Source organism: Myxocyprinus asiaticus, chromosome 28 (assembly GCF_019703515.2).
Source record: "Myxocyprinus asiaticus isolate MX2 ecotype Aquarium Trade chromosome 28, UBuf_Myxa_2, whole genome shotgun sequence".
In the NCBI taxonomy this organism is placed as follows: domain Eukaryota; kingdom Metazoa; phylum Chordata; class Actinopteri; order Cypriniformes; family Catostomidae; genus Myxocyprinus; species Myxocyprinus asiaticus.
In genome coordinates this window covers 19,218,477-19,231,423 of record NC_059371.1, presented here as the reverse complement: position 1 = coordinate 19,231,423, position 12,947 = coordinate 19,218,477, and the positions used below count along the sequence as shown (strand labels likewise).

General features: G+C 42.0%; 1 pseudogene; it reads left to right on the top strand.

Annotated features, from left to right (window-relative positions):
* Window positions 1–4,438: 4,438 nt before the first annotated feature.
* Window positions 4,439–12,947, top strand: part of LOC127419391 (extracellular matrix protein 2-like) — a 31,365-nt pseudogene continuing 22,856 nt past the window's right edge.

Sequence of the window (12,947 nt, the reverse complement as noted above, 5' to 3'; positions counted from 1 at the left end):
TAATATTGATTGTGGGTTTATTTTGTCATCACATTATCCAAATTTCGGGAAAGCTCCCTCTCTTGCATTCACATAAAAAGTCTAGGTGAAGACAAAATGTTAGCTTTGTGTATCTCTGCCCATGTTTTTGCCAGTGCTCTCCACAGCCACCTCATTCTGAGAACATGTAACAGCTGAGACTGAGTTTAGAGGGCGTGTGTGGGACAGAATAGTCAGAATGAGGGGGTTTGACACTGGGCAGGTCAGCATGGCAGACTACACCAGTGACTCACTACGGGCAAACATTTGGAGGTGGAGAAGGAGTATGGCAAAGTGGTTTTGCGCATAAAATTACAGATATTGTTTCATTCATACCCACTTTTTTGTGTTTAGTGTAATACGGGTTCATTCATTTGAAGAGGCAGAGATTTAGGGGTCTCGGTTATGTACAGGAGAATCTTTTCATTGCGCAATCACAGCTAATTTTAGAAAAGGAGATTTTTGAAAAGTCCAGCCTACAATATTTGTCAAATTTTTTGCCAAGAAACATTACATTTTGCAAGCAACTCACTTCAGTTACTTTTATACACAATGTATTTTTCCATTACATATTCTATAATAATAAAACAAAGCAGGTTTCAGTAATGAAACATCAAACAAGATTAGAACTGTTAATAAAGCTGAAGATATGAAGGTATAAAAAAAGGTATGAAGTTGGCTCAAGGTGGGTGTGTAAAAAAACATGCTTCTTATGTAAACATATACAGTTGTTGCCCATTTTGAAGCCTGTATTGCCTAAACAAATTTGAACAGTCACAAGGCAGTATCTCACTCTGCAGTGAAACTCTGTGGTTAAATGTAAATGCAAACAATCTCTCCCTATACAATGTGACCTCGAGAGCTCTTCTTTTTATATGTGTATGTGAGACCCTGGCCAACCTTAAACCTCAGGCTATTTATAACACTCTTCCTTGCTCCCCCATAGCATCTTTGATTTTTCACTCATGAGTGAAGTAAAGATATCTTGTGTACTGAAATGTGATACAGTGGCCCCAGAAATATTTGGACACTCAAGCTACACTTAAAAAATGTAAGAATGACAATTCAGGAGATAACAAAATATCAAACCAAATTGCATTTACTGCAAAGAAAGATAGCACAAAGGCATTTTATTTAACTTTTCAAGCAAAATTTTCTGACTTTTTTCAGTGTCCAAATACATTTTGGTTGTATCTGGTTGTCAAACATAGTAATATTATCTACATGTGATGAACTACACATGTGGTTACTCAGCTAGGACACCTGTGTAAATTTGAGGGTAAAATTTGGATATCTTCATACATCCACTAAAAATCACCGTTGGACCAGTTGGTTAAAAGTAATTGCAAAAAATGGCTGAGAAAAATGAACTTTATTTTTTAATATTATATATATATATATACACTGGCAGCCAAAAGTTTGGAATAATGTACAGATTTTGCTGTTTCGGAAGGAAACTGGTACTTTAACTCACCAAAGTGGCATTCAACTGATATGTACAAAATACAGTCAGAACATTACTGATGTAAAAAACAGCACCATCACTATATGAAAAAAGTCATTTTTGATCAAATCTAGACAGGCCCCATTTCCAGCAGCCATCACTCCAATCATGCTAAATTGCTAATTTGGTACTAGAAAATCACTTGCCATTATATAAAACACAGTTGAAAGCTATTTGGTTTATTTTATGAAGCTTAACCTTGTCTTTGTGTTTGTTTTTGAGAGCCACAGTATGCAATAGACTGGCATGTCTTAAGGTCAATATTTGGTCAAAAATGGCAAAAAAGAAACAGCTTTCTCTAGAAACTCGTCAGTCAATCATTATTTTGAGGAATGAAGGCTATACAATGCTTGAAATTGCCAAAAAATCTGAAGATTTCATACAAAGGTGTACACCACAGTCTTCAAAGACAAAGGACAACTGGCTCTAACAAGGACAGAATGAGATGTGGAAGGCCAGATGTACAACTAAACAAGAGGATAAGTACATCAGAGTCTCTAGTTTGAGAAATAGACGCCTCACATGTCCTCAGCTGACAGCTTCATTGAATTCTACCCGTTCAACACCAGTTTCATGTACAACAGTAAAGAGAAGACTCAGGGGTGCAGGCTTTATGGGAAGAATTGCAAAGAAAAAGCCACTTTTGAAACAGAAAATCAAAAAGAAAAGGTTAGAGTGGGCAAAGAAATACAGAGATTGGACAACAGATAATTAGAAAAGAGTGTTATGGATCTTAACCCCATTGAGCTTTTCTGGGATCAGCTAGACTGTAAGGTGCCTGGACAAACTGACAGCTAGAATGCCAAGGATCTGCAAAGCTGTCATTGCTGCACGTGGAGGATTTTTTGATGAGAACTCTTTGAAATAGTAAAAAATGTTCTGAACATTTTTTTCAAATTGTAATAGTAATTTTTCACATTATTAATGTCCTGAATATACATTGTGATCAGTTCAATGCCACTTTGGTGAATAAAAGTACCAGTTTCTTTCCATAAGAGCAAAATCTGTACATTATTCCAAACTTTTGGCCGCCAGTGTATATATATTCCAACTTTGATTATTTGTTATTTATGCAGTTTTAGTTTTTTTAAGCATAGCTTAAGGGATCAGATACTTTTTGGGACCCCTTATTATGAATTTGCTATAATGTACATCACCCATAAAACTAGTGTGTAGCTATATGCTTGGGAAAGGTTCTTCATTTGTCAATGCCTGTTTGCCTCCATCTGTTTTATGAGTTAGAGAACCATGTCTTTTTCATTTTCTTACATTAGTATTAATGGCAGTGTGCCTGTCAGGAATATGTTGCGGACGAGACATGGAGTTGTGTACGGATCAGGCTGCTCGCTTGCTCTCCACTTGTTTGGATAACTCTCTCATTTGTCCATCTCAAGTATTACAAGGTGTGAACACCATGTCATTGTGGCAGGCATGACATGACTGACACTGGCCACCACTTCTCTCTCTGTTTGTATCTCTCTCTCACTTTCCCAGACATTTAGTGTTTGTTAGCACATTGAATGACTTTATAAGGTGGAGTATTTTTTGTGAACATGGGATGAACTTGCAATCTGGTAATGAAACTCCTTTTGCATGTCTAACCCCAGTTCTATGTTCTGCCTGTTTCTCCTCCTACCTCTCTGCTGACTATGAGGGAATTTAAGAGGGCAGCTAGAGGTGAGCCTGCAGGTACATGGTGAACGTGAGTGTGTAAGAACAGATCGGATCAGAACCATGCAGGCTCTTTTGGTACTTTGTGTGTGCTTAGGAACTTTAGCTGGAGCTGAAGCACTGAATGAACTGGGGACTTCCACAGAGAGAAATTAAGTGACAGACTCGGCTTCACTTGTCACATCGTCACCTGAAATTGATGTTTCATCCTCACAGGATCCACTGGTGGATTCTCGTCCGGAATCAAGTGAGTAGAGCAGCTATAATAACTGAAGAGAAGTAGCACTCGATTGTCTCAAGGCAGGTCAGGCAAGACCATTGTTAATAGTTAATAGTACATTTTTCAGTAGGTCAGCTATTTTCACGATAGTATATAGGGATAGGCTTTTCCAGCAACGAGCAACATTTTTCAATGAGTAGCGCCATGAGCAGAAACCACAGGTATACTGTAGTTCATCACATTAACTATGGACGTGTTTTAAATTATACAACTTAAAAAGTGTCCAAATATTTTTGTCTTAATTTCATTTTGAACAGTATCTATATTTTATAAAGTTGTGAAAAAACATTTTCAAAAAACATCAAAAAATTCTGTTGCTTACAGTGTTTTTTTTTTTTTTTTTTTTTTTTTAAATGCCTCTTGGTTTGACATTTTGTGTTATCCAATTATATTCATACATATTTAAATGTGCCAAAACTTTTTGGGGCCACTGCATGTGTCAGACAAAATTCACACACACATACACTATACAAGCAGCTCCTTCTGTCAACAGTTCATTGGTTGGTTTACACATACTGTAGTTCTGTGTTCAGCAGCTGTTCAATGATTTTGGTATTACTGTGTTAAATCATTGCTGGATTTGCAGGGGGAGAGATTAAAAAACAGGCACAAATAACAAGGCACTTGAGGGACACCACCACAGATACTAAACAGGTGAGAGGTGTATCCATTAATTTTTTGTACCCATTTATTTACATTTATGTATACATTATAACACCCACAAGGCTGTATTTCTGGAGTCAATATTCCAGTAATCTAGTTTCTTACATAATATGGGATTGAACATGGTCAAATACATTTTAAAAGTAAAAACTGAATTCTTGACCATACTTACATCCCATAGTAATGCCGTTTGCTGCACAAGCTGCTGCTGTTGTTACAGTGGAACCAGTATGTGTACTTTGGCAGTCCAAGATAGCACAACCATATTATTAATGCAAAGTCTGTTTTTATTTCCTCTCTTGATGTTCAGCCTCTCATTTTCCACCTCCTTCATTCCTATCTGTGCTATTTGGCCACTATATTTAGTTTATAAAGTTTCTGGTCCTTCCTGTGTTACTGATGGGCTCGATGTTCCTGGCGTTCTCTCTTTACCTGCATTCAATTATGAGGCAAACCAAAGCTGTGTGGGGGAGCTAAATTCAATGTTAGAGAGATGGGGTGTAACATCAGGCAAACTGAACACGATCTTGAGGGAACTCAAAGAGGAGAAAAAACATCTCATGGACCAAGATGAAGAGCAGAAAGGGAAGAAAAAGGAGGAGGAGGATGAAGAAGATGATGAGGAGGAAGATAAGAAGAGGAAGAGGAAAAGAAAGAGGAGGAGGGTGATGCAACTAACAGCAAATTGACCAGAGATGGTTTCATGGACTCTTTACCAGATGGCTGTCAACTGGGCGGAGCTTGAATATCCTGCAAGAAGACTGGATTGTCCTACCTGCCTGTCATCACAAACCTGGGAGTCACCATACTTGAACTGCCTGGTAAGTTTTAAAGGAAGACTGGAACCAACATAAATACGTCGCTGAGACACTCTAAAAAACAGTATTACTGTAATTAAACATCTGCAAATAAACTACAATTGTGTGTTTGATCATCTCTAAGAACCTTACATCCATTCAAAGGACAAGTATCAAGTGACTTTATTTATGATTGTGGCTATGTTGGATTGCTTGTTATCCATATGACAGCTTGTAATAAGCATAACGTTTTAACCAAATGGGCTGTCTTGTAGGGAATAACATAACAAGAATTCCTTCCCGTGGTTTCTCCGGACTGCCAAATCTTGAAGAGGTTGATCTAAGTATGAATATTCTGGAAGACTCCTCTTTCAGTACAAGCCTCTTTATGGTACTGTCAATTCTTGTGTATCCCTTTAATTATGCCAATTATATACTTTTATAATCTTTAAAGAGCATGTAAATGTCTCCATCCAAAAATGGATCTTATGTTAGGATTTTTTAAGAACATTCACAATTTAAAAAAGCTTTAAATTATAACTGACAACTATAAGTGTAGCCCAGATAAGTCCGGATTACCCTCAAAATAAACCCTGAGTCTTCCTGGGTCCTTGAGAAGTGACCACATATCCCTCCCAAAGCAAACACAGCTTCTAGAAAATAGGAACCACACACTGACCAATGGAAGATTTATGAAAATGCCACCTCTTTAGACTGTCTATGCAGGTGAAATTGCATGAGAAGCAAATGCTCTGTGGTGGAGGAATGAGCTCATATTTTACAGTATCCAATTCTGATATTCCATAAATGATAGAGAGGTATAATCTAGCTAAGGCCATGTCCACATTAATTTGTTTATGTTTGAAACGTATGTTTTCAGTTTCCTAATATCATCGTTCCCTATCTGTCACTCACTCGACATTGTGTCGATGTAGTGACACTAGGGGTCACTCTTGGGAGCCCCAAACACCTCTGCTTTTTTGAAAAAAGGCCAATGAGAATTGGCGAGTGGAATTTGCATGCCACTCCCCCGGACATACGGGTATAAAAGGAGCTGGTATGCAACCACTCATTCAGATTTTCTCTTCGGAGCCGAGCGGTTCTATTTATTGAGCTGAATTCATCCGCCAAGTTCATTCACCTCTCTCTGCTGGATTTTACGGCGCATTTCAGCGGCTTCTCCCCCTCTGCATCTGTGGTTTGCAGAGAACGCCCCTGGGCGCTTCGGCAGAAACAACTAAAAGAGTATATAAAAAAAAAAAAAAGAGTTTATATTCTTTCTAAAAGAGCGGCACACACGGAACATCTTTTTAAAGATGTCTTTCCGTCTGTGTGTTATTCCTGGTTGCGGTCGATATCTCTCCGCTTCTGATGGCCACAATCGCTGTATTTCGTGTCTGGGCGCTGCCCACGTGGAGACATCATTCGTGGATGGGTCTTGTCCTCACTGCGAGAAAATGACCCCAGCGGCTCTCCGCCTCAGTCCTTCTACCTACGGGTATGAGGCCGTGCCGGTTAGCACTGGGGGTGATTTGGGGACCTCAATGGGACCACCTCCACCGGGTATCCCTCCCATGGACCTTCCATTCCCCAGCATGCTCGCTTGCTCCGGTCGGGCGCTCGGACGAGATCGCCGGCTCGTCACAGGGCGAGTTCGACATCTCGTTCGGAGCCCGGGAAGAAGACGACTTATCGAGTGCAGCATCGGAGAGCGGGCTTGTCCAGTCGGACGCAGAGGCTTCAACTGGGCTTCCTCCTTCGGGAGTGGTCGCCCAGTCCTTGGCCGACGGAAATAATGGACATGCTTTCCCGGGCGGCCACGAGCGTCGGGCTAGAATGGAACCCTCCGCTCTCCCCTGAGCCCTCGCGGCTCGAGATTGGTTCCTGGGCTCGGGGCGCTGCCCACGGCCATGCCCGCCCCCGTTCCTTTCTTCCCGGAAGTGCATGAGGAGCTGACAAGATCATGGGAGGCAACTTTTACTGCCCGTTCCCGGTCTTTCAGCTCCCCCACTCTCGCTACCCTCGATGGCTATGAGCCACTCACATCCCGGGTGACCTCAACACCACAGCGGACATGCTGTCACGTCAGGTTACCCTCAGGTGAGAGTGGAGACTCCACCCTCAGGTGGTCCAGCTGAGTCGATTCGGTCGAGCACAGGTAGACCTGTTTGCTTCCCGGGAATCCTCCCACTGCCCGCTCTGGTACGCCCTGACCGAGGCACCCCTCGGTATAGATGCACTGGCACACAGCTGGCCCCGTGGACTACGCAAATACGCATTTCCCCCAGTGAGCCTACTTACACAGACCCTGTGCAAGGTCAGGGAGGACGAGGAGCAGGTCATCCTAGTAGCACCCTAATGGCCCACCCAGACGTGGTTCTCGGATCTCACACTCCTCGTGACAGCCCTCCCCCCTGGCGAATTCCCCTGAGGAAGGACCTTCTTTCTCAGGGACAGGGCACCTTCTGGCACCTGCGACCAGACCTCTGGAATCTCCATGTCTGGCTCCTGGACGGGATGTGGAAGACCTAATTGGCCTACCACCCGCGGTGGTAGACACGATCACTCAGGATAGGACTCCCTCTACGAGGCGCCTGTATGCCTTGAAGTGGCGTCTGTTCGCTAAGTGGTGTTCTTCCCGACGCGAAGACCCCCAGAGATGCGCAGTCGGATCAGTGCTTTCCTTCCTGCAGGAGAGGCTGGAGGGGCGGCTGTCCCCCTCCACCCTGAAGGTGTATGTAGCCGCTATTTCAGCGCATCACGATGCAGTAGATGGTAAGTATTTGGGGAAGCACGACTTGATCATCAGGTTCCTGAGAGGAGCTAGGAGGTTGAATCCCACCTCATGGGACCTCTCCATAGTCCTTTGGGGTCTACAGGGAGCTCCCTTTGAGCCCTTGGAGTCAGCTGAGCTTAAGGCACTCTCTTTGAAGACTGCCCTCCTGACTGTGCTCACTTCCATCAAAAGGGTAGGGGACCTGCAAGTGTTCTCTGTCGGCAAATTGTGCCTGGAGTTTGGTCCGGGTTACTCTCACATGATCCTGAGACCCCGACCGGGCTATGTGCCCAAGGTTCCCACGACTCCTTTTAGGGATCAGGTGGTGAACCAGCAAGCGCTGCCCCAGGAGGAGGCAGACCCAGCCTTGGCATTGCTGTGTCCAGTGCGAGCTTTACGCATCTATTTGGATCGCATGCAGAGCCTTAGAAGCTCCGAGCAGCTCTTTGTTTGCTTTGGTGGACAGCGGAAAGGAAGCGCTGTCTCCAAACAGAGGATTGCCCACTGGGTCATCGACGCCATCACGATGGCATATCAGGCTCAGGACGTGCCACCCCCTGCAGGGTTACGAGCCCACTCCACCAGGAGTGTGGCGGCCTCCTGGGCCCTGGCCAGTGGCGCCTCTTTGGCAGACATCTGCAGAGCAGCAGGCTGGGCAACACCCAACACCGTTGCGAGGTTCTACAGTCTCCGGGTTGAGCTGGTCTCGTCCTGTGTATTGGCAGGCACGAGCAGGTAAGTTCCGGGACAACTGGCCAGGTGTACCGCTTGCGCATAGCGCCTTTCCCTTCCCTTGAGGTGAAGATGTGTGCTCTTGACTCCCAGTCGTGTTCACAGACCGTGATCCCTGGATGACTTTCCTCCTTAGCCCTCTGGCAGCTGACTTTTGGGTAGGACCTACCATGGGACCTCTCCACATGACATACTTCCGACAAACTCGGTAAGACCATGTGACATATTCCACTCAAACCCCCCCCTTTTGGGTGGGGTGTGGTCTCCACGGTGTCTTCCCCTTGGGAGGGACACCCCCCGATGCAGACACTTATGGCTCCCAGTCAGTTAACAAATTCCACTCTTTTTGGGGAGAAAAGAGAGGGAAAAGAGGCCTCGGCTGGGCTAGCCTGTCCCTATAGTTGGACAGTCGACTTGTTCCTGATGGACCATTCGACGCTCGTAAGAGCGTAGGAGGAGGTTACGTGACGGCCTGGTGCGCTGGCTACGAGGCACACATCAGTCTGCCCATCACACACCGCCAGTTCACCCAACACAGTTCAGCTAGTTGTGGCGTTTTGTATAGGGACCCCTAGTGTCACTACATCGACACAACGTCGAGTGAGTGACAGATAGGGAACATCCTGGTTACTTTCGTAACCTCCGTTCCCTGATGGAGGGAACGAGACGTTGTGTCCCTCTTACCACAATGCTGAACTACCTGCTGAAATGGCCGGGACCTGGTCTCGGCTCCTCAGCACAAAACCTGAGTGAGTGATTGCACACCAGCTCCTTTTATACCCGTATGTCCGGGGGAGTGGCATGCAAATTCCACTCGCCAATTCTCATTGGCCTTTTTTCAAAAAAGCAGAGGTGTTTGGGGCTCCCAAGAGTGACCCCTAGTGTCACTACATCGACACAACATCTCGTTCCCTCCATCAGGGAACGGAGGTTACGAAAGTAACCAGGATGTTTTCCAAAGTACGTGGTTATGAAGAGTGTTTTTGAAAGTGGACCTGGCCCAAAATGAGAAAGACAGAACGTGTCATTGAATCATGGCAAGGTTTGAAAGTCATATCTTTACCTTAAAATAATGTAACCAACAGACTTATATGAGGCTATTCATTTGACGGTAAGCACAGCTGAAACATTGCCGTGTTAAACTGGCATACCATTCAATCATTGTGTGCTCTGGCTTATGAATCATTGTGCCCAAAGCAGACAGGACTTAACCACAGAGTTCTAAGTAGCACCTCTGCTGTTTTTTCCCCCTCCTCTTTTACCAGAATCTGACAAAGCTGAGAAGACTGAACCTTGACAGTAATGAGCTTACAACAATTCCACGCTTGCCATCTTCTTTGGAGAAGCTAAATATAAACAAAAACAAAATAAACCAACTTGCTTCACACATCTTCAAAGGTTTGCACTGCTTTAATACCAACTGCACAGACATGATAAACATCCAAGTTTATTTATTCTTTGTTTTGCGATGTAGTACAGAATGAGTCAATATTAAAATGAGAATGGGTATTCTTTAACTAAAGGAACTAATAACAATCTTTTCTGTAGGGCTGACCAACCTACAAGACTTTAAGCTGACAGGAAACCTCCTCTATGAGGGCAGTGTCACACCCTCGACCTTCAAACATCTGAAGACACTCAAGTACTTACGGATGGATAAAAACCGATTCAGTTCAATCCCAGCTGGATTGCCCCCATCTTTAGAGGTCAATTCTGTATCCTGACCAAATGTTGCAGTCAATTACTTGCTTGTAGGTGCATTTTAATGCATCTTTGTGTGTTTGCAGGACTTGAGGATGCAGAAAAATCAAATAGTGGAGATCCAGGACAGGCATCTGGATAAGTGTGTCCATCTGAGGGTGCTAGATCTTAGTCACAGCCTTCTGAAAGAGAACAGCATCTACCCAGAGGCTTGGGTCAACCTACCGTGAGTCTAAAATGCAAATACTATTTCACACATTAATACACAATAGATATTTTCATAATAGGTTATTGTAATGCACATAATAATAAATATATTTTTATGAATTGTATTGAATATACTTTTGAAAAGCCTATTTATATTTTATTTAATTATATTTATAATATATTTTCACATTTTCATAAGAACACATTTATATATATATATATATATATATATATATATATATATATATATATACAGTGTTGGGGAGTAACGGAATGCATGTAAGGGGATTATGTATTTAAAATGCAAAATATAAGTAAATGTAAGCGCAGCATAGTTCTAGCGGGAAGACTAGCAGCTGTACATCATCGCACCATTAGCTAGGTAACTCCTAGCCAATCGCATGTAAGCCAACACATTATAAGTCTGCTCACAATCTATCACATTGCTGTTTCAGTGTGCTAACACGGCAACCTCCACCACCCCACCACCACCAGTTGAGTCCCGTCCTGCACAGGGGTAGGTTCCTCGCCCCTGCCTCCTATCTCCGGCAGGATATGACGGTTCCGAGTACAACTTCTTCGGACCACCAGATGGGGCTTACGCCAAAGAGAGACATTACATTTCTGTTTTATATTCATAAAATAAATGTCATCTTAAATTTCACTCAAGTCTGCGAGTTTTCCTGATAGAACTGTATTCCACTACAGTTACAATTTAAAACATTGGTAATCAGAATACAGATACATTCAAAATGTATTTTGATTACTGAAGAGATTACTTTGCATTTATTGTCATTTGTTTCATTTAATATTTAGTCCTTTCAGATGGAAAACATTTATACATATATATGATGCGATCCAAAGTGCATTTGAACAGCAGTGAAACACTTTCTTATGATGTGTTACATTCATATGAGCAGACAGAGAAGTAAGTCTGAAGTAAGTTTGGAGCAGAAGAAATAGAAATAAACCTTGTGTAAATTGTCAGCTTTATGCTAAGATAAAATGCTATTTCTAGCCATTTTACATGCACATGTTACCAGGCACGATCATATTTTTTTATCAAGAAAATTCACATTGGATCATAATTTTTTTTTTTTCTAGTAAGACCTTTGATATTAGGGCAAAAATTGTATTCTTGATGATAATTTTTGTATTGTTTTCCTGTAAAAATATCTAAAAATCCTTAAAACAAGATCAATTTGATTTATCTTGTTTTAGAAACAACACTGCATAAGATATTTAAACAGAGTTTTTATAGTCAAAACAAGTGAAAAAAATCGTATATATATATATATATATATATATATATATATATATATATATATATATACAGTATATTAATATTTTGTATATATTAAAAATATACATATTATAGAATAGATTTTATATATAAAATAAAACAAAATCTCTTTTTAGAAAATATATACACACACAGTACTACAAAATACCACATTATTTCTCGAATATCGAATTTTAGATCTCTAGACGGAGGAATATCCAACTACTAAACTGTAGTGCATTTCTCTTATTAGCCACTAGGGGGTGCACATAAGACATGCTTAGAATCCAGCTCATTACAGTTCTCTTATTAAATACATTGTGGTTGAGCAGAATTCCAAGAACTTGTGTGTTCAGATTAAGATGGGGGAGGGTGATCATTTATTCTGGCCCTGCTGTCAGCCTGCATCTGCCTCACAGTTTCGATCCAACACGAGAAGATGTGCTTCTCCAAGGTCTCACATACTGTAACACATCCTCAAGAGCGTGTTACAGAGGAGGCAGAAGTGACAGAGAGCTCACTCATCAGTCATCACTCACTCTGCCCTGTACCCTGTCACACACCCTGAGTAATGGGTTCGAGGTTAGAAAGACAAGCTTGAAAACACAATTACTATGTCCCAGGTGTTAGAGAGCGAGAGCTTAACTTAATGAGTGATAACGGATTTTTTTGGGTTGTGCATGAAGAATGAATGGGATCTATTTTGTAATTAAGCATAAATTCACTCTCTTGGATAACAGTTTGCACTTGTATTGTGGTGAAGAGCAGATGTATTGGCTGATCAGCCAACTGGAGCAGTTTTAAGGGCTGGTTATGGGGTTGGCTGTGTTATAGTGAATGTGTGGGGTATGATTCCTACAGGGATTAAAGTGATGCTCAAACATTACTGTAGAGAGGCATTTAGTGGATTTCTGTGAGTTATCAAAGTACAGACATGAGGTTAGCGAACATACAATCATTTACTAAAAGAACACAAAAAGATAAAAATAACAAAGGTTTGTAAAAGTCAGATGACGTCAGTACTCAGTGGGTATACTTTATTTATTGCATTCTTTGCTCCTGGCCTTCCATTACAATTTTGATGCTAAATTACATTTTCTCTCTGTTTTTTTATTCCACACGCTCCATTCCCACTCCCACTTTCACACTGACTCTCATTCTCAGCAAATCATGCAAATGCTTATTCAGCATCTACAACATCTTTTACTCATTTGCTGTCTTGGTGAATCATGAATTTTGTTGAGACAGTGCCATTCAAAGTCAGTTTGAAGGAGCTTCATATTCTCTCTCTCTGTCTAGAAAGCAATTTAGGAGAC